This window comes from Dermacentor andersoni, chromosome 9, assembly GCF_023375885.2.
Source record: "Dermacentor andersoni chromosome 9, qqDerAnde1_hic_scaffold, whole genome shotgun sequence".
Classification (NCBI taxonomy): Eukaryota; Metazoa; Arthropoda; class Arachnida; order Ixodida; family Ixodidae; genus Dermacentor; species Dermacentor andersoni.
Genome location: NC_092822.1, coordinates 74903595 through 74926170, shown reverse-complemented (window position 1 = coordinate 74926170; position 22576 = coordinate 74903595). Strand labels below are relative to the sequence as shown.

Sequence of the window (22576 nt, the reverse complement as noted above, 5' to 3'; positions counted from 1 at the left end):
ACAGATCTACATTGAATGGCTACAAATACATTCCATTTCCTGCAAACGATGTAGCACATTGCTAGATTCACATTCGTTCTGCCCAGCCATATTTCATTGCCGACCATTATATTGAATGGAGCTGTAACAATCTGGCACTATATAGGTGATGCCATCTGTGTGCTCTTGGTGCAGCAGCAGATAACAGAGGAACATGTTGCTTATGCGTTGCAGCTACTCACTGTAACACACTTCTGGTGTATTGCATAGCTTTACAAAAACAGTATGTTATTATGGAGAGAGGTGCTACCTATCATATACACCCCTAAAAAGATCAGGCATTACTTGCCTGCCTTCTGGCGAGCTGACTCGACCTGGCTCAGCAAGGGGGGTCATCAGGAAAGGAGAGCAGGCATAGCCCATGTCCCCAAGCAGCAGACCAGGCACACTGTGCTGTTAGTACATAACACGTACTGGAGAGTTTTCGAATATACGACTCATGGGCAGACCCCGGCCAGCTCGCTACGTTGATAAACTGCAGCATTGGTCTGGCAACCGCTTGCAAAAATACGTAGAGTATGAGTGCAGGAACAGCATGTTGTCGTTTCAACAACTGTAACTACATTTTACCTCCCAGCAAGATGGAAGGTAAAAATCTGAAAACTGAAGGCCATCTTACAGAAGTTTTCAACTAACTAAAAATTTCATGTGGCTCATAATTCTACGCCCTGTTTTTGCCACGGCGCATGTAAATACGGAATTTATTGCACAGCTTGTAGTGGTCACGATGGACAGAAGTGTGATAGCCCATTTCTTATGTTTTTAAATAAAATTGTGTGCACGCATACATCATAACAGTTGCTTCGTGATCAGCAAGCGAAGCTCGTCTTTGCCGCACATTTGCGCTACGTAAGTAAATGGCCTGAAAGTGCTACAGTTGAGACCACACAATCGACTAAAAAGCAGTACTTGTACCGTCTCTTCATGAAATATAGCATGTGAATGAATATGACGCGCGTAGTATAGTTACGTAAAACAGAATGCGAGAATTGTAATATGATGATTAGGACTTTTACTGCTGCTTTTACGTTTCTGCAAAAATAATCATTTAAGATCCCTACACATTGTGACAAAAGGCTTACCTGAACGTTGACAGAAAACACTCCTTTGCGGTTGTGGTAAACTTCTGCGTCATCGCCTCCAGGACTTGATGCATACATGTGTGCCGTTGATGCAGCCCGTCACCCCGGGAAAGTGGGCGATCTCGTAGAAATCTCGCATCACACCTGACAACTGTGAAGCATCCGGAAAGTTGACAACTGCTCAGAACAAGTGCCTTGGAAGAAGGCGCGTCACTCTTTTCACCATGTGACACACCGTGGGCTGGGACACATTAACGAAGTTTCCGCTCACAATTTGAAAAGTTCCGGTGCCGTAAAATCTCAGTGCCACAAGCAGCTGCCACATGGGTGTCAGCGGCAGTCCTTAGTTGTCGCCGCTCGCTTCAAGTGACAGAAAGGCAAGCAGCTCACGAACTGTTTCCTTCATGAAGCGATAGCGTGTGATAAACTCATCGTCGTCGAATACCTCCATCGGGTTCGATCTGTCACGCATCCATGGCCATGGCACAGTTGGCATGTAAAATGTATCACCGAAGACAACATCACACGCTCTACACGCAAATTCGTACGCGCTAATTCTTCTGGAGAGGAGGTGCTTCAAGTCAAGGGAGGTTTATGATGTGTGTTGGTGCCGACTTGAGGCGGCCGCAAGTCAAGTTCGAGTTAAAGTACATTTCTGAATATGGGGGTAAGTGTGGAAAGTCTGACAGGAAAAAGAGTCGGTCATCATCAGTGGGATGTTGATGGCCTGATCCTTTACCCGATATTCCGAACTGATGCCACATTGCACGATTCCATGATGCTCCGTCGCATGTAACATAGTCCACTCTCAGCCCAGCATGCTCAGTTAGCATCACCACTTCCAAGACGATCTTGGATATTAGTGGCGCCTTGACATTGCCCTTAGAGGCAAACACACCGAGAATCCGGTGCCAGGAACCTGACAGCGGTCAGGTTTGTGGCAGTCCCTTGCGACCACTAATCCATGGTCGCAAGGGACTGTTTTGTTAGATTCGGGTGTAAACGGACCAAGGTCTACAAAACCATCAATCTTTCCACCTCCCGCAACACCCAAGTTCTCGGAAAGTTTCATTTCTTCGATTATGAGCCCTCCATGGCGTTCGAAGTCACTAAATTTTTTCGTCTTCTTCATGATGCCTGAAAGCACATGTGAATTTAACCTGAAGCTGCTCTCATACTGCCTCTTGTATTTCTTGAGGCAGCTTCAGCTAGGGCAGAGCAAGTATTTTTTCTCTGCAGACGTGTTCGTAAAGTTGAGGACTTTTCATGTGCATGATGATGCACTCAAGTAGTCACTCTGGATTATAGCACATGCCATTTGGGGACCTTCATCTTCCAGCTTCAAAGCACTGCATGATAGCAGCCTTCTGTTTGGGCGGGAGCATGTCAATTCTCTTCAGGACGGCAGATTCTTCAATCTCCTCATTTTCATGCTGCAACTTGGAAATCACTTGGTCTAAAGTTTTCACCTTTGTCCTGACGCAATGTGTTTCTGCTTTCGCCTTCATTTTCTTGACAGAGCTCAGTCTTACTTTTTGTTTCGTTTTCCTGCACCTTTGGTTAATCAAAAGCTTTCTGAGATACTTCCACTTCATACAGCATTTCTCTTCAAGTCCTGACACTCCCTTGCAACACTTGTTCTAGATGTTGTCATTCCACACTGTTAAATTCGCATTCGAAGACGCAAATGGGAACTCTTCCAAAAGCCCGGCCCCTGCGCAAACACAGATGGCGGCGTCAACATCCTTCAGCAAAGAAGCTGGATCCCCTGAGTTTTCCAGGGCGATCAGAACCCCTCGCAAAAACACTTCGCATTTCACCACAGTGCCGACGTTTGTGAAAAGCACAAGCTTTTGTCACAGCTAAGCACACACTATAAGCTACCTTTAACGGTTCTTCGCTTAGAATGTGCTTTCCCCACCAGTTGGATGAACGAACGAGGGCCACACAGCAATCCAGTCCTAAAATTGAATGATGCAATGCTGCCGATCAAACAAGACCATAAGATTTTAGGAGTAACCTTTGACACCAAACTAAACATCCTAGCTCACATAAAAACACTAAATATTAAAGCAAATAAAGCGTTAAATATCCTCAAAAGCTTTAGCTCATAAACACTGGGGTTCTGACCGAACGTGTCTTTTACGCATCTACCGGTCTCTTGTGCGCAGCATTCTAGACTACAGCTGCATGGTTTATGGCTCAGCCAGACAGTTGTACATTCGACGACTTGATCCAGTACATAACCTTGGACTGCAACTGGCAAGTGCTGCCTACCAAACATCACCTGTCCCTAATTTATACGTTGAGTGTAATGAACCTCCCTTACAGCAGTGCAGAGCGTTGCTCACTTTTCCTACGTGCTCAGAGTTCAGTCCTCACCACCAACACATGCTACGACATCGTCACACAGTGCATCTCATGCTTAAGCCCCAACCAGACATACGCGTTAGAATGTGTCCGCACACGCCGCGCTGACTCGCTGTCGCGACGCGCCCGACGGAGGAAGAGGGCGAGTACCCAAACGATGCACGAGTTGCCGCAGGTAAGTAAACCGAACATAGTTAGGCCGCTTGTCCTGCGATATGAGGAATATTTTCCGGAGTATGACATTCATCACGAGGTTCTCCAGGTTGCCAAAAAACCACGATTGTCCCCGTGGCACGATCTCAGTTATGTGACTGGACATAACACATTTAAAGAAAACAGACACCCTACATGAACACATTATACAAGAATTCCATGCTCTTCAGGTCAAATATCAAAGTAACATGAAATTCTACACTGATGGCTCTAAAGCAAAAGAACAAGTGGGTGTAGGGGCCGTAACAGAAAATTGGGAAGCGAGTGTTCGTTTACCAAAACATGCCTGTTTTCACTGCTGAAGTTTATGCTGTATGGGTTGTAGTTAAAAATATTATCGCTGACAAATACAAAAATACAGTCGTACACTGATTCCTTAAGTACACTGAAGGCTCTGCATCTGAAATCTGAGTGTGAACCCCTGCTAGGGGATATACTAAACATGGTTGTGCTTAACAAGTACGGGAAATCAATTCGTTTCTGCTGGATACCAAGCCATGTTGGGATACCGGGTAACGAAGCAGCTGATAGATGTGCATCGATGGTGTGTACAAAGACATAACAAACACAACACTTCCATATAAAGATAGTATCCATGTGATTAGGAAGGCCTTGACGTATAAGTGGAAACAAATGGGACCATTGTACAGACAAGCTACATCTTACTAAGCCCGTACTTGGTGAGTGGAAGTTGTGTAACCACCAGGAGCGGTTCCTTGAAGTAGTTTTATGCCGACTGCGCATTGGCCACACACACCTCACACATAATAATTTACTGCACAACTACAACTACACATACCTTTACATCCTGCTTTAATTTTAGGAGATGATCTGATAGTCCCATTGCCTGATGTGCGTAAATTTCTCGACGACACTGGCTTTTTACACAAAATATAGATTAGCACAGCCTTTCTCCTCTTGAATGGTATTTTAAAACACCTCGTAGTTGGCACAGCATAGCCTTAGCTGCTTTTGTGCCACTAAACTACATTTAAATATTTCTTGGGGAGCACTTTGAGCGTGTGTCGAGCTCAATCCATTATTCTAAATCCTTCTTTAAATACAAACAGCCAAAAGAATGTAAGCAAATTGTAGGTAAATGCAGACAGAACAAAACATAACCGGCCTTTGAGTATTGCCAAGTTCAGAGTTGCCTTGATCACACGCAAGAGCTCTGCAGCGGGACCTGACAGAGTCATGTATGACATGATCAAAAACTTGGACACTGACATACAAGTTACGCTACTCGCACTTTTCAACACTATTTGGGCTGCCAGATACCTTCCACCTACATGAAAAGAAGCGATTGTGGTCCCTGTTTTGAAGTAGGATAAAAACCCTTCCTTGGTGGCAAGTTATCGCCTGATAGCTCTTACAAGTTGCCTGTGCAAGCTTTCTGAAAAAATAAATAATCGTAGACTCATACATTTCCTTGAACATAACAATATGCTTGATCCCTATCAGTGTGGTTTCAGAGAAGGCCAGTCTCCAACTGACCATCTTGTACGTGCTGAAGGATATATAGGCGATGCATTTGTACATAAACAGGTTTTCTTATCGATATTCCTCGATATGGAGAAGGTGTATGACACACCGTGGCGTTATGGGATCTTGCGAGACTTAACGGGAATGGGCATCCGTGGCATTTGCTAAACCTAATAGAAAGCTATTTGTCTAATCGTTCATGGTTATGTTGCGCTTAGTTTTACACTGACGATATTAAGTGAAGGACAGGACGTGGACGGACTTGCACTTCGTCCGTCCACGTCCTGTCCTTCACTTAGTATCGTCAGTGTAAAATTAAGCGCAATATAACCATGAACGTTCACCAACTAACCCCCTTCATTGCTTTACTTAATTGTCTAATCATACCTTCTGCATAAAAATTGAGAATGTATTGTCAAGTCCATTTATGCACGAAACTGCCCATTGGACCACAGATCGCCAGTGAACATCCAAAGGACGTCCTACAATGGATATTTTGATGTCCGTCATAGATTCACAGAAGTCCCGATGATGTACTATGTATGTCCGTAGGATCGTCCGACACAGAAAATGCACATACAATGAACGTACCTCGTACATCAAAATCGGATATTCGGATGCCCATTGGACCACCAACGTCCTACAGATGTCCAGCAGAGACCCAAATGGGACACTCGAAAGTCCCTGGATCATCCATGGGATTGTCCCATGCACACGAATGGATGTTCATAGAAATGTCCCACAAACGTCATAATGGGATATTCGGACGTCCAAGAGATGTTTAAATGTGGATTATTTTAATTACATAATCCCAAGTACATCCTAAGGACATTTTTGTGAGGATGTAGGACGCTTCTGGGGCATTTTATTACCAGTTGTCCAAAGGACGTATGTGGGACTTTTGGTTGTGGATTTAGGATATCCACAGGATGTCCATATTGATTATAAATTGACATAATAGGGACGTTCGTCATAATGTGCCCTAGCATTAGCAGGCCTGCTGCATTTTACTAAGTTTGGCCTGGTTTTGTGTTGGCTTGTGGGGTAATGATGAAAAGGAATTGCATGGCTCTTGATGATCCATCCCAACGGTCTAACAAGGCGACCAAACGTTTTTGTCATGCAAAAGCTGAAGTACCAGGAGACAGGCCAGGAATACAGCCCACCACATCTCAAAGCATGCTAAAGGCTGCAGTGCAGATAAGCATTGTGCACATAATTCTGTGCTATGGTATACTAATAGATTACATACACCTTGATAAAAATGCTTAAAATCAAAACATAGACATGCAAGCTATACTTTCTTTGTGCTAACAGGAACGAAGCTACAGAACTAAGTTCTGCAGGCTGCTGAATAATTTGACAAACTTACTAAAATACAGCATTTATTTTAAAAAAAACAGTTGCAGGAAGATCACGAGTTGAACTCTCATATGCACTCAGCAGTTTTCAGTAAAGCGCATCAATGCAAACAAATAAAACTCGATAATTTCGTCATATAAGCTCAGCCATTAGGAGTTATTTATGATGCACCATGGTTAGTAAAAGTGTACATGAAGTAAAGTGTTTACACATGCACTTTGGGTAGCAAGAAAATTAAGAATTCGTAGTGGGGCCACTACAGAAATTATCATGAGGCTTGCTGCGGGCTCACTTACGTAGTCACAAGCACGTCAATGCAAAATTTGCTGAACAGTTCAGATATGTTGGGCACTTTAAGTTACCACAGCCTTTCTCTAGGCCATGTTCAGTAGCTACACACACTAACACTATTTATGCTAAAGATGTCACAACTATGTTACACATTAACAAAATTACTTGAGACTAGTTCAGTAGTAATATATAGACACAAACAGCTGCTGTATAATCCATTTATAGAGCAAATGTGCTATGCATCCATAACAAGTTCCAATAAAGGTCACCAGAGCAAACATTGACGTTTTCGCGTAGTGACGAGGCCATTTCAGTTGAGCTGATATTTTGCAGATCTACCTCTGCCAGTAAAAGAACTTTAAAAGCCCTCTGCAAAGGTGGGCGGTACAAAGGAAGTTAGTAGGAGGCCTACTGCAGGTTGGCTCACTTCAACAACCACAGGCACATAAATGCAATATTTGCTGGAAAGTTCACAGGTGTCTTAGCCATGAAGGAAGCAACTCCAGACTTTCTGCGGGCCTGCTTCAGTGGTCACACACAGTAAAGGTATTAAAAATTTGATATGCACACTGGACATTAATAAAATTACTAAAGGATCACTTAAGCAGTTGCAGACATGAACATTACTGGACAGTTAACAGGTACAAAAGCAGTTACAAGACACTTGCTTCAACACAATACCAAACTGACCCCGCAGGGGCGCCTGCGCAAGCAGGCGTTTGGTGTGTTGCGACACCACGGACCCGAGCACACGAGGGTTGGACCCTCCCGCGTGTAGCCGTGCGCGGCTTAGCCGTGTCTGGGGAAAAGGGGATCCTGGGGGTTGAGCCGATGCTGGGTGTTTGGACCTTTAAGGCCCCCCGGCGGAGGCAACACACCTCTTCGGCCTCGGCTTCACATAGACGGCACCTCCAGACTGACCCACCTGGAGGAAATCGGCAGTCGCCTTTTCCTGTTTCTCTCTTCCCACAACCTTCGTCTTTCCCTTACATTCCACCTTTCCTGTCTTCTTCTCTTTTCTATTTACTTCCTTCTTCTTGGCGGCAAGGGTTAACCCTGTGTGGCTATCCAACCTTGGGTACACCATATTTGGTTATAGTGGCGGCGTACGACTGGCGTCGTGCAGACTTGCATGCAAGCTCTGCCGCGTCCCCTCGTTGGGCTCCGTGGTGGGTGGTCGGCGCTGTTGCCGAATTTTTGTATATTCTCATGGAAACTCCTTTCCCTAAACTTCCTGATCGCCCTCAGAAACGAGGGCGCACCGAAGATGTCTTTAAGTTTTTTGGCAACAGACTACAAAGCTTTCCCCGATTCCACGTCATCCATTCCGACAAACCTGAAAAGACGATGAGAATGATTTCACCTTTCCTTGTGTCAAAATGTCTTACCGAAGCACTTGGTGCAGGTTACAAGGCATCAAAGATGGCTAGTGGAGATCTCCTTCTGGAACTCCGCGATGCGAAGCAACATGAAAGCCTTCCTAATCTAGTTAAATTTGGAGAAATTCCAGTCACTATATCCCCGCACCGAACTATGAATACGAGCCGTGGTGTTGTCTCTGATGATGATCTAATGGAGCTGACAGAAGCCGAATTGATGGAAGGCTGGACCGAACAGAATGTTATCAATGTCAAGCGAATTATGCTAAGGCGTGACGGTAAGGAAATCAAGACAAAGCATCTCATACTCACTTTTGGCTCAAGCATCCTGCCCGAGACAATCGAGGCAGGCTATGTAAAGCTACGTGTCAGACCCTATGTCCCAAATCCTCTTCGATGCTTTAAATGCCAGCGTTTCGGACACAGTTCCCAGAACTGCCGAGGCCGGCAGACATGTGCTAAATGTAGTGGCGGAGACCATACTTCTGAAAATTGCGAAAGCGCTCTACACTGTGTCAACTGTGATGGCGAGCACGCCGCATACTCACGCTCGTGCCCGTCATGGAAAAAAGAAAAAGAAATCGTGACGATAAAAGTTAAAGAGAATATTTCATTTAAAGAAGCGCGCAGGCGGGTTTCCTACCTGCCCAAGAGCAGCTTTGCCGATGTGGCCCCCGCAGGGGCGTCTGCGTCAGCAGGCGTTTGGTGTGTTGCGACACCACGGACCCGAGCACACGAGGGTCGGACCCTCCCGCGTGTAGCCGTGCGCGGCTTAGCCGTGTCCGGGGAAAAGGGGATCCTGGGGGTTGAGCCAATGCCGGGTGTTTGGACCTTTACGGCCCCTCGGCGGCGGCAACACACCCCTTTGGCCTCGGCTTCACGTAGACGGCACCCCCGGACTGACCCACCCGGGGGAAATCGGTAGTTGCCTCTTCCTGTCTCTCTCTTCCTCTAATCTTCGTCTTTCTCTTACTTTTTCATCTTTCCTGTCTCCTCCTAGCTTCCGTTTACTTCCAATTTTCCAGGCAGCAAGGGTTAACCTTGTGTGAATAACCAACCTAGGTTATCTCATATTTGGTTATAGTGATAACGTACAGCTGGCGTTTGCAGGACCTGTTCTTACAGTCCCTGTAGCGTCCCCTTGTAGGACTCCACGGTGGGTGGCTGGCGTTATTGCCGAAAATTCAATCCCTTTATGGCAACCTCTTTCCCTCCGCTTCCTGATCGCCCTCACAAAAGAGGGCGCACCGATGAAGTTTTCCAGTTCCTTGGACGTCAAAGACCAAACTTCCCACGTTACCATGTCATCCACTCAGAAAAATCCGACAAACAAGTACGAAACATTTCCCCTTTTCTAGTTTCCAGGTCCCTAACTGATATCCTTGGCCCAGGCTACAAGGTATCAAGGCTGGCAAGTGGTGATCTCTTGTTAGAGCTCCATGATCAGAAACAATACGAAAAGTTGCCCAGTATAGTATCATTTGGAGATGTTCCACTAACAGTAACTCCACACCGCACTCTCAACGTCACCCGCGGCGTTGTCTCGGATGACGATTTGTTCCAACTGACAGAGGCTGAGCTCCTGGAGGGCTTCAGTGATCAGAATGTCGTCAATGTGAGAAGAATTAAGATAAGAAGGGATGGAAAAGAAATTCAAACAAAGCACCTGATACTCACATTCGGTTCAAGTATTCTGCCCGAGTCTGTAGAGGCCGGGTACATCAAGCTCCGTGTCAGGCCATATGTGCCAAATCCCCTAAGATGCTTCAAATGCCAGCGTTTTGGCCACAGCTCGCAGAGCTGCCGAGGCCGCCAAACATGCGCCAAATGCAGTGCCCTTGAACACGCCACTGAAGCTTGTGCAAACACTCTCCACTGTGTAAACTGTGATGGGGAGCACGCCGCGTACTCGCGGTCGTGCCCATCCTGGAAGAAAGAAAAAGAAATCGTAACGATCAAAGTGAAAGAAAATATCTCATTTAAGGAGGCACGCAGGCGGGTTGCATACCTGCCAAAGAAAAGCTTTGCCGAAGTGGCGCGTCAGGGGGCAGCGTCACAACGGCCTCCGGCGGCTGTCCGACCCACAAGCAGTGAGTCGGCAGTCACGCCATCTGCCCCCGCGACGGTTGCAGCTAGCGCTGCTCCGTCAACCGAGGAGAAGGAACCATCGACCCCGAAGGAGGGCGCAGCCGAGGCTGCCTCAACTTCCGAGGTTCCTTCCTGCGCTGGCAACGGCCGGCGTAGCCAAATCCCTCTGGGAGCCCCATCGACCTCCGGGCTGGTGGGCGCAGGGGTCTTGCCCTCCAAGGCGGGACTCCCTCTGAAATCTTCCCGCTCGCAAGAGCACGTGTCCGGCGCCTCACAAGAGGCAATGGACACTACACCCATCCTCAAGGCGCACCAAGCGCCTAAGGAGCGGCGAGGCTCCCTCGAACGCTCCAGAAAGAACAAAACCCCTATTACAGGGCCTCGAAAGGGTTCTGTAATCTAAGGCATCCCGTCCGTTTCCGTAAACACAGCACCAATTTATTTTAAATATGGATACACAAATCATTCAATGGAACATTAGAGGTCTCTTTACAAACCTTGATGATTTGCAAGAACTCATCCACAAACATAATCCAAAAGTGCTGTGTTTACAGGAAACACATTTAAAATCCAGACACGCAAACTTTCTCCGTACGTATGTTACGTTTCGTAAAGATCGCGATGATGCCATCGCATCATCGGGTGGTGTTGCGATTCTCACACATAAAAGTATAGCATGTCAACCTTTACAGCTTCGAACGCCCCTTGAAGCAGTGGCGGTGCGAGTTGTTCTGCTAAACAAACTCATCACTATTTGCTCGCTTTATATACCCCCACATTACAAGTTAACTAAACATGAATTTCAGTCCTTTATAGATGAACTGCCAGAACCCTATGTTGTTCTTGGCGACTTCAATGCGCACAGCTCCCTGTGGGGCGACTCTCGTATAGATGCGCGAGGTCGTCTTGTTGAACAGTTCCTCTTCTCTTCTGGTGCATGCCTGCTGAATAAGAAGGCACCCACATATTATTCTCTCGCCAACAGAACATTTTCATCAATTGACCTCAGCCTAGTTTCCCCGTGTATACTGCCTGAACTCGAATGGGAAGTTATGAACAATCCTTACGGGAGCGACCACTTCCCGATACTGATAAGAACATCTAAAGAAAACGAATATCCTCCACAAGCTCCTAGGTGGAAGATAGACACAGCCGACTGGCAGAAATTTCGAGCTCTCTCTAGCATCTCATGGGCTGACCTGTCTTCTTTAGAAATTGATGCTGCTGTGGATTATCTTACAGCATTCATAATAGATGCCGCGTCAAAATGCATATCCGAAGTAAGTGGTTTGGCATGCAAACCCCGTGTACCATGGTGGAACAGCGAATGTAGGATCGCCCGTAAGAATCAGAACAAGGCGTGGGGGTTGCTACGCGCTTCTCCCACTGCTGAGAACCTTATGAACTTTAAAAAAATAAAATCCCAAGGTAGGAGAACCCGCCGACAGGCCAGAAGAGAAAGCTGGCAAAAGTATCTATCGAGTATTAACTCGTTTAGGGATGAGGCCAAAGCCTGGAACAGAGTTAATAGGATTAGAGGTAGGCAAACATACTCAGTCCCCCTGGTAAACACACAGGGCGATACACTGCAAGACCAGGCCAACTCACTCGGGGAGCACTTTGAGAGTGTATCAAGCTCAAATCATTATTCGCAATCCTTCCTAAAATATAAACAAATAGAAGAATGCAAGCCACTCATCAATAAATGCCGACAGAATGAACCGTACAATTGCCCTTTTAGTGCTGCCGAGTTGAAAGCTGCCTTGAGCGCATGCAAGAGTTCCGCACCAGGATCTGATAGAATCATGTATGAAATGCTCAAAAACTTACACAATGACACGCAACTTACACTACTCACACTTTTCAACACCATCTGGGATGCAGGGTACCTTCCAACCGCGTGGAAGGAAGCCATTGTAGTCCCTGTTTTGAAACAAGGCAAAGACCCTTCCTCAGTGGCAAGTTACCGCCCGATAGCCCTCACAAGTTGCATTTGTAAGGTGTTCGAAAAAATGATAAATCGGCGACTCATTCATTTCCTTGAACAGAGCAAAATGCTTGATCCTTATCAGTGCGGCTTCCGAGAAGGGCGCTCCACAACCGATCATCTCGTGCGTGTTGAAGGGAATATCCGGGACGCATTTATACATAAGCAGTTCTTCCTATCGATATTTCTCGATATGGAAAAGGCGTATGACACAACGTGGCGTTACGGAATCTTAAGAGACCTGTCAGAAATGGGCATCCACGGTAATATGTTTATTATAATAAAAAGCTATCTGTCAAATCGTACCTTCCGGGTAAAAGTCGGCAATGCACTCTCACGTCCTTTTACGCAAGAAACGGGTGTACCCCAAGGAGGCGTGCTCAGCTGCACGCTATTTATCGTGAAGATGAACACGCTTCGTGCTTCACTACCACCCGCCATCTTTTACTCTGTCTACGTGGACGACATTCAAATAGCTTTCAAATCTTGTAACCTCGCAGTCTGCGAGAGACAGGTACAGCATGGCCTGAACAAAGTGTCAATGTGGGCAGACAAGAATGGGTTTAAGATCAATCCTAACAAAAGCTCTTGTGTTCTTTTTACAAGAAAGAGAGGACTTATCCCAGATCCTTGCATAGAACTGCGTGGACAACAGATACCTGTAAACAAAGAACACAAATTTCTAGGTGTCATACTTGACTACAGACTCACCTTCGTCCCCCACATTAAACATCTCAAAGAAAAGTGTCTAAAAACAATGAACATAATCAAACTTCTATCCCAGACTACGTGGGGTAGTGACAGGAAATGCTTAATGAATCTCTATAAAAGCCTCATTCGATCACGACTAGACTATGGCGCCGTGATTTACCACTCTGCTGCCCCGAGCGCACTAAGGATGCTAGACCCAGTCCACCATCTAGGAATCCGACTGGCCACTGGCGCTTTCAGAACGAGTCCCATACAAAGTTTATATGTAGAATCAAATGAGTGGTCACTTCATCTGCAGAGAACATTCATCAGCCATACATATTTTCTGAAAGTCCACTCAAACCCCCAACATCCCTGTTTTAGTACCATTAATGACATGACATGTGCTACACTCTTTCGCAATCGTACGTCCGTAAGACAGCCTTTCTCGCTGCGTGTGAGGGAGCTTAGCGAAGAAATGCACGTTCCACTCCTCGAGCTTCGCCTAATTCATCCAGCCAAGCTGCTACCTCCTTGGGAGTGGCAGCTCATACAATGTGATATATCGTTCGTGGAAGTCACAAAGCATGCCCCAGAGATTGAAATAAAGATGCATTTCCGGGAACTCCAGCACAAATACTCCTGCACGGAGTTCTACACAGACGCATCAAAGTCACACGACGGGGTATCCTATGCAGCCGTCGGTCCATCCTTCTCGGAATCCGACGTACTGCACCCGGAAACTAGTATCTTTACAGCTGAGGCCTACGCAATATTGTCGACCGTGAAGCATATAAGGAAAACAAAACTCAAAAAATCAGTTATTTTTACGGACTCCCTAAGTGTTGTGAAGGCTTTGATATCGTTCTGTAAGCGCAAAAATCCTGTTTTAATTGAACTCTATTCCGTGTTATGTAAAGCATATGTATCTAACCAGCATGTGATTATATGCTGGGTCCCTGGCCATAGGGGCATCCAGGGTAACGTTCTAGTGGACCAGATGGCCACATCAATTTCATTACATGCAGTTAGTCCTACTGCTTCGGTCCCTGTCAAAGACCTGAAGCCTTTCTTAAGAAGGAAACTACGAACCCACTGGCAACGCATGTGGGACGAAGAAATAAATAATAAACTGCATGTAATAAAGCCACAATTAGGTTTCTGGCCTCCTGTAACAAAATCCCGCAGGACAGATGTCCTATTCTGCCGTCTAAGAATAGGACACACTTTTGGCACACATAACTTTTTACTCACGGGAAACGAGCCTCCAACCTGTGGTAGATGCGGGGAGAGGCTGACCGTCCTCCACGTCCTACTGGAGTGTCGGGAAGCCGAACCCGAAAGAAAAAAACATTTTCTCTTAGCATACAGGCACCACATCCCCCTTCATCCTGTTATGTTACTTGGTCCAGAACCACTCTTTGACACCAACGCCGTCTTAGGTTTTTTGAAAGATGTTGTGTTGCATGTTATTAGCCCCACACGTTCGTAGCGCTTCCTCTCTTCTGAGGATGTCGCTGCGATAATTATTTTGAATCAGCACATGCCTCTAGGCCCTTGTGGTTCAAGGGCTCTGGCGAGGCTGTAGTGCTGTAAGCAATTTAACGTCTCGCATATTTTAAACAATGCATCATTCTTTTACTATGGATTTTAATCTTCACACTCTTCGTCATTAATCATCGCCATAATTTTATAGCACGTAGATTTTACGCACTTTACAGCGACTATTTTTAGGCCACTTTACAGCCAAGTCACATCTTCCATAATACATCGTTAACACTACCATTTGTCATGGCGCTCTTTGGCCATACCTGGCCCTTGCGCCATAAAACACTACACATCATCATTGCCGATGTGGCGCGTCAGGGGGCAGCGCCACAACGGCCTCCGGCGACTGTCCGACCCACACCCAGTGAGGCGGCAGTGACGCCTCCCGCCCCCCCGGCGGCTGCAGCTAGCGCTGCTACGCCAACCCAGCAGAAGGGGCCATCTACCTTCGAGCAGGTGGCCTCAAAGGTCTCTTCCACAGGGACGAGGCCTTCTCGAACGCAACGCTCGCAAGAGCGCCTGTCCAGCACCTCTTCCGAGGTGATGGACACAACCAGCCAGACGGCGCCGCCAGCGCCTAAGGAGCGGCGAGATTCTCGCAATAGCTCCCAAAAAGAAAAGCACCGTATCTTGGCGCCCTCAAAGGGCTCCGTGAGGTAACTCGTCTTTCCTAAACACACAGCACATAAACCACATTCAATATGGATACGCAAATAATACACTGGAATGTCAGAGGTCTGCTGCACAATCTTGATGATATCAAAGAACTCCTATACAAGTATACTCCAAAAGTGCTGTGTGTTCAGGAAACACACCTCAAACATACGCAAACAAATTTCCTTCGACAATATGCTATATTTCGTAAAGACCGCGATGACACCCTCGTCTCATCCGGCGGTGTTGCAATCATTGTAGACAGAGGTGTTGCTTGCCGGGAAGTAGAACTTCGTACGCCCCTAGAGGCAGTTGCTATCCGAGGGGTGTTGTTTGATAAGCTGGTCACTATCAGCTCCGTATACATTCCTCCAAATTATCAACTTAATAAAAGCGAATTTCAAAACTACATAGATGAACTTCCCGAGCCGTACATAGTTGTCGGAGATTTAAACGCACACAACAGTTTGTGGGGAGACTCTCGTTGCGATGCGAGAGGTCGTCTAATTGAAAACTTTGTTTTTTCCTCAGGAGCATGTATACTTAATAAAAAGGAGCCGACGTACCACAGTGTGGCACATAATACATACTCCTCGATAGATTTAAGCATAGTGTCGAGTACACTAATGCCGTACCTTGAGTGGTCCGTTTTGAAGAACCCCTTTGGAAGCGACCACTTTCCAGTAATATTAAACTTGACCAAACAAGATGAATCCTTGCCACATGCTCCCCGGTGGAAGATCGAGTCGGCTAACTGGGAACTTTTCCGCGAACTAACATATACAATCCGGGATGAAATCGATTCTTTCAATATAGACGATGCTGTGGTGTATATCACATGCCTTATAATTGAGGCTGCGAGAAAATGCATTCGCGAAACTAATGGAATGTCGAATAAGCGTCGTATTCCATGGTGGAACGAAGAATGTAAAAAAGCACGGAAAAACCAGAACAAAGCTTGGGGACGACTTCGCGACTTTCCAACCGCCGAAAACTTGATTAATTTTAAACAAATAAAGGCTCAGGGTAGAAGAACACGTCGACGTGCTAAAAGGGAGAGCTGGGAGAAATACATCTCTGGCATAAATTCCTACACGGACGAGGCGAAAGTCTGGACAAGAGTGAATAAATTAATAGGCCGGCAGGCGCATCCTCTACCCTTGGTTAGCACCCAGGGTGATAGCCTGGAGGCTCAGGCGGATTGTCTAGGTGAACACTTTGAACATGTTTCAAGTGCATCGCACTACACAGAATCTTTCCTGAGGTTAAAAGAATGTGCAGAGAGACAGCCTCCTAATCACAAAGACTCCTCGAATGAAGCTTACAATCGTCCATTTAACTTAGCGGAACTAAAGGCGTCTCTCGCTTGTTGCAAAAACTCTGCACCAGGCGGCGACCGCATTATGTATGAAATGATTAAATACCTCCACCCAGAAGCACTGAAAACACTCCTATCTCTTTTCAATGCCATGTGGGCGGCTGGGTGTATTCCGTCCTCATGGAAAGAAGCCATAGTCATCCCTATCCTTAAACAAGGCAAAGACCCGTCCTTAGCCAGCAGCTACAGGCCAATAGCGCTAACAAGCTGTCTGTGCAAGCTGTATGAAAAAATGATTAATCGGCGCTTAATCTCTTTCCTAGAAAATAACAAGACACTAGACCCCTTCCAGTGTGGGTTCCGAGAAGGTAGATCGACAACAGACCACCTTGTCCGCATCGAGGCGAACATCAGAGATGCGTTTATACATAAGCAGTTCTTACTCTCGGTATTCTTAGACTTAGAGAAAGCATACGATACGACATGGCGCTTCGGTATATTGCGAGATCTTTCCGCGATGGGGGTCCGAGGAAATATGTTAAACACAGTCAAAAGCTACTTATCCAACCGCACGTTTCGTGTGAGAGTGGGCAACGCTTTATCTAGAACATTCACTCAGGAGACTGGGGTGCCGCAAGGGGGTGTGCTTAGTTGCACACTGTTTATTGTAAAGATGAACTCCCTGTATACAGTCATACCACGCACAATGTTTTATTCTGTATATGTCGATGACATACAGATAGGTTTTAAATCATGTAACATTGCGATCTGCGAGCGACAGATACAGCTCACATTAAACAAATTATCTAAATGGGCGGATGCAAATGGCTTTAAAATAAATTGCCGCAAAAGTACGTGTATACTCTTTTCAAGCAGAAGAGGCATAACACTAGTGCCAAAACTCACCATCAATCAAGAGCAACTATCTGTTAGCACTGAACACAAATTCCTGGGAGTAATTCTAGATTCCAAGCTTACTTTCATCCCCCATCTCAAATATTTGAAGGCAAGATGTTTGAAAACGATGAATATTTTAAAAATTCTGTCTCGCACAACCTGGGGAAGTGATCGAAAATGTCTCCTAAACTTGTACAGGAGCCTTGTCCGTTCTCGTCTTGACTATGGTGCTATAATCTATCATTCTGCAACACCGAGCGCCCTAAAAATCCTAGACCCTGTGCACCACCTAGGTATCCGCCTAGCGACCGGTGCTTTCAGGACAAGCCCTGTAGAAAGTCTCTATGTAGAATCAAACGAGTGGTCACTTCGTCTACAGAGGTCATATTCCAGCTTTACATATTTTCTCAAAGTAAACTCGAATCCTGAACACCCTTGTTACACAATTGTAAATGATGTTTCCTGTGCCACACTTTTTAATAATCGGCGTACAGTCAGGCAGCCCTTCTCGCTCCGTATAAGGAATCTTAGTGAAGAAATGTCTGTCCCACTTGTAGAACACCATCTAATGCATCCAGCGAAGCTGTCACCGCCGTGGCAGTGGCAGCTCCCGGAATGTGACATGTCATTTATTGAAGTCAGTAAGCATGCTTCTGAGATGCACATTCGAATGCACTTCCGTGAACTTCGGTCGAAGTATTGCTGCCCGGAGTATTACAGCGATGCATCTAAGTCACAAGCCGGCGTCTCTTATGCAGCAGTTGGTCCATCCTTCTCCGACTCTGGCATCTTGCATGCGCAGACAAGTATCTTTACGGCGGAGGCCTATGCGTTATTATCAGCTGTAAAACACATAAAACAACTAAAACTAGGAAAGTCAATTATATATACCGACTCTGAGCGTTGTTAAGGCGTTAGTATCGCTTAAAAAGCACAAGAACCCTGTAATTAATTACCTTTATACGCTCTTGTGTGCTGTCTATGGGTGTAATCAACGTCTCATTATATGCTGGGTGCCAGGGCACAGAGGTATTGAGGGTAATGTGCTCGCTGACGAAATCGCCACATCCACAGCAAGAAAAGGTTTTAACTGTTCAATAGGTGTCCCCGCCATAGACTTAAGACCTTTTATTCGCAAAAAATTAAGAGATTATTGGCAACACTTGTGGGACTCGCAAACTTCGAATAAACTTCATTTAATCAGGCCACATTTAGGCACCGCCCCATATATAGCAAAATTACGAGAGACTGATGTCGCGTTCTGTCGACTAAGAATAGGGCACACATACAGTACACACAACTTCTTGCTGACTGGTGAGGAACCTCCTACATGTGGTAGATGTGGTAAGAGACTAACGGTCATCCACGTCCTCGTGGAATGTAGGGAAACAGAATGCGAGAGAAAAAAGCACTTTCCCTTGGCGTATCAACACTATATCCCATTACATCCTGCACAATTTCTCGGCTCGAACCCGTTATTCAACACCACATCAGTTCTAAATTATTTAAATGACATTCAAACATTGCACATTATCAGACCAAGTGTTACGTAGTACGGCCTCTTAGCAGAGGCTCCTGCTGCGTTTGTTACATTAGCATAGCACGTGTCTCCAAGCCCTTGCGTTCAAGGGCCCTGGTGAGACATCAGTGCTGCGTTCACTACATGTTTTGTTTCATCATCCGCGTGTAACATGACAGTTCCATAGTTCACATCTCTGGTCATCGTCATTGTTTTAACACTTATTTATTTTACGCAATCCAGAGCGACTGATTTTAGGCCTATTTACAGCCATGCCACATCCACCATTCGAAGTACATTTCTTCACTTCACGAACAATCCATGGAAAACCCATCACAATGTGTATGGCGCTCTTTGGTCATATCTGGCCCTTGCGCCAAAAAACCCCATACATCAATCAACAATACCAAACTGATTTCACAGGTACTAAAAGTTACAAGATACTTGCTGTACTTGAGTAGTCGCAAACACAAATTCACCGTAAATGTTCGCAAGCTCAAAGGCCTCTAAGCAAGTAAACAGAAGCTGAATGCGACCTTTCCATGGTCACAGCCAAATATTGCTGAAGCCGTCACAGATACCTTGGCATCTACACAATTAACTAAAGGCTTGCATCGTGCTCGCTTCATCAGTCATAGGCACAAAAATGCATTATATGAGTTCACCTGTACCAAAAACTAACAGGACTTGTGTGGGCTTGCTTCAGTGGCCACACGCAAACACAAGTTCATTCTTAAAATTCACGGGTATTAAACAACCTCAATGGAAGTTACCAGAGGCAGAGCGTGGCTGTTCTGCCATGGCGGCAGATACAAATATCTCTAAAAAGACCTCAGGTATCTTGGCGACGAAAGATTTACTAAGGCTTGCTGCAGGCTGGCTTAGCGGTCACAGACAATTACATTGCAGTTCACATGTACTGAGAAATTTAGTGGGGCATTTCTGTGGACTTGCTTGAACAGTCACAGAGACAAAAATTAACCCAGAGTTCACAGGTATATCAGCCCATAAGGAAGTTACCAAATTCTGGGTGCAGCCTTTCATCCTTGGTTACAGATGCAGAAGAGATCACGGTTACGCTACACAATTTACTAGTCATCCTGGAGGATCGGTTCCAGTGGTCGCAGACAAGAAAATTCACTGTTAAGATCAGAGGTACTAAGAAAGTTAGCAGATTTCCATGCGCTTGTTTCTTTGCTGATCATCAATGAAGAATGATGTCGACCCAATATGACACCAGGCTGATGGCAGGAACACAGCATGGCTGTAAAGCATGCAATAAAAATAAAGACTTGTTAGAAATGTGTACGAAAATGACTGTCCACCATGTGCATGTTAAGAACCTGCACATTTAACGGCAGTCTGCTGGTTCTGACAGCAACTTCGCTTCCGTGTGGCTTTGTACAAACTTCCTGAGCTAACAGTTATCAGAAAAAAAGTTGTAATGATTTCAATTGTGTACAAAGATAAAAGGAATTCTCCTAGTCTCTGTGTCAGCATAGCCATGTCAAGCGAGCTAATACATGTTCCACGACACTAAAGAATGTCGCAGTATCGTCCGAAAAGTGAAGCAGGGATTGCGACAGCAAATTATTACCAGACAGCTATAATTAAGCAGCTGCACGTGTTATCGCCAGTGTAAATTACAGTAAACCTTTGCTTCCTTGTTAAATTAACAAAGGTGTCGTGCGCAAAGCCAGACATGAACACATCTCACTGACGGTAAGCATGCTGTAGGAGCACTGGTGTGATGAAGCGAGGCAGCAGCGACAAGGGATTGCTTCCTGCTGCTTCCAGCTACAATGCGTTTCCAGAGCGAAGTTTACACGACGTTCGACGCTACAGCTGCGCTGGAACAGCGCTCACGCAACCACAACCCATTGCAGCGCGTGTTCACATCAGCGAAATTTGAACAGGCGTGTTTCTACAATTTCTATCACAATAAAAAAAAATTGGTGAATGTCAACTATATAGCTTCACTAAGAATACAATGGCAGTAGGGGGATGCAACAGTCTCCTAATCTTGCCCAGTGCGTTGCGCACACATGTCAGTGCATATGCTAGCCCAAATGATAACCAAATACGAGAAAACTGAAGCAGCACGGTTGGTCACCCGTCCTGTGTGAGAGGTGCTGCCATTGAAATAGAACTGCTTACAATAGTTCCGTTATTGAGAACTTCTGCGGTTGTACGATTGCTCTTGCAATCATGGTCACGCAAAGAAAAGTCTAACTGTACACAAAGCTTAAGCGACACGGTAAATCATCTGACAGAAATTTTAATTAACAGTCATGAGAGAGAAATGTTCTCCATTACTAAAAAAATTAAATTATTGGGTTTTAGGTCCCAAAACCATGATATGATTATCAGGCACACTATAGTCGGGGCTCCGCAGGGGCATCTGCGTCAGCAGGCGTTTGGTGTGTTGCGACACCACGGACCCGAGCACACGAGGGTTGGACCCTCCCGCGTGTATCCATGCGCGGCTTAGCCGTGTCTGGGGAAAAGGGGATCCTGGGGGTTGAGCCGATGCTGGGTGTTTGGACCTTTAAGGCCCCCCGGCGGAGGCAACACACCTCTTCGGCCTCGGCTTCACATAGACGGCACCTCCAGACTGACCCACCTGGAGGACATCGGCAGTCGCCTTTTCCTGTCTCTCCCTCCTTGAATCTTCGTCTTTATCTCTCACTTTTTGACCTTTCCTGTCTCCTTCTCTCTTCTGTTTACTTCTTTTCTCCAGGCGGCAAGGGTTAACCCTGTGTGGCTATCCAACCTTGGGTACACCATATTCGGTTATAGTGACGGCGTACGACTGGCGTCGTGCAGACTTGCGTACAAGCTCTGCCGCGTCCCCTCGTTGGGCTCCGTGGTGGGCGGTCGGCGCTGTTGCCGAATATATACATTTCTTCCATGGAAACTTCCTTCCCCTCCCTTGCTGATCGCCCTCAGAAACAAGGGCGCACCGAAGATGCCTTCAAGTTCTTTGGACGCCAAACCCAGAATTTTCCCCGCTTCCACGTTATTCATTCCGAAAAGCCAAACAAAGCAGTGCGAAACCTTTCACCATTCCTAGTTTCAAAGTCCCTGACTGATGTTTTTGGCCCAGGATACAAGGTGTCGAGGATGGCAAGCGGCGACCTCCTCTTGGAGCTCCGCGATGTAAAACAATATGAAAAACTACCGCAACTACTGTCATTTGGAGAGACCCCCATAACAGTAACCCCGCACCGTACAATGAACACCACCCGTGGTGTTGTGTCAGATGATGATTTGCTTGAGCTGACTGAAGCGGAACTACTGGAGGGCTTCAGCGAACAAAATGTGATCAATGTCAGAAGAATTAAGATGAGGCGGGATGGAAAAGAGATTCAGACGAAGCACCTAATAATTACTTTTGGATCAAGTATCTTGCCCGAATCAATCGAGGCCGGGTACATCATGCTCCGTGTCAGGCCGTACGTGCCAAACCCACTCCGATGTTTCAAATGCCAGCGCTTCGGCCACAGCTCGCAGAGCTGCCGAGGCCGCCAAACATGTGCAAAATGCAGTGCCCAAGAACACACATCTGAAGCTTGTGAGAATGCTCTCCACTGTGTAAACTGTGATGGGGAGCACGCCGCGTACTCGCGGGCGTGCCCATCCTGGAAAAAAGAA

The 22576-nt window shown here is 46.1% G+C and overlaps 1 long non-coding RNA gene and 1 pseudogene across 1 annotated transcript in view; one reads left to right on the top strand and one right to left on the bottom strand.

Annotated features, from left to right (window-relative positions):
* The window catches only part of LOC140213106 (uncharacterized), a 146605-nt gene that overhangs the window by 86265 nt on the left and 37764 nt on the right, over nt 1-22576 (top strand). The gene's annotated exons all lie outside the window — the stretch shown is intronic.
* On the bottom strand, nt 171-1898 carry LOC140212816 (putative nuclease HARBI1; annotated as a pseudogene).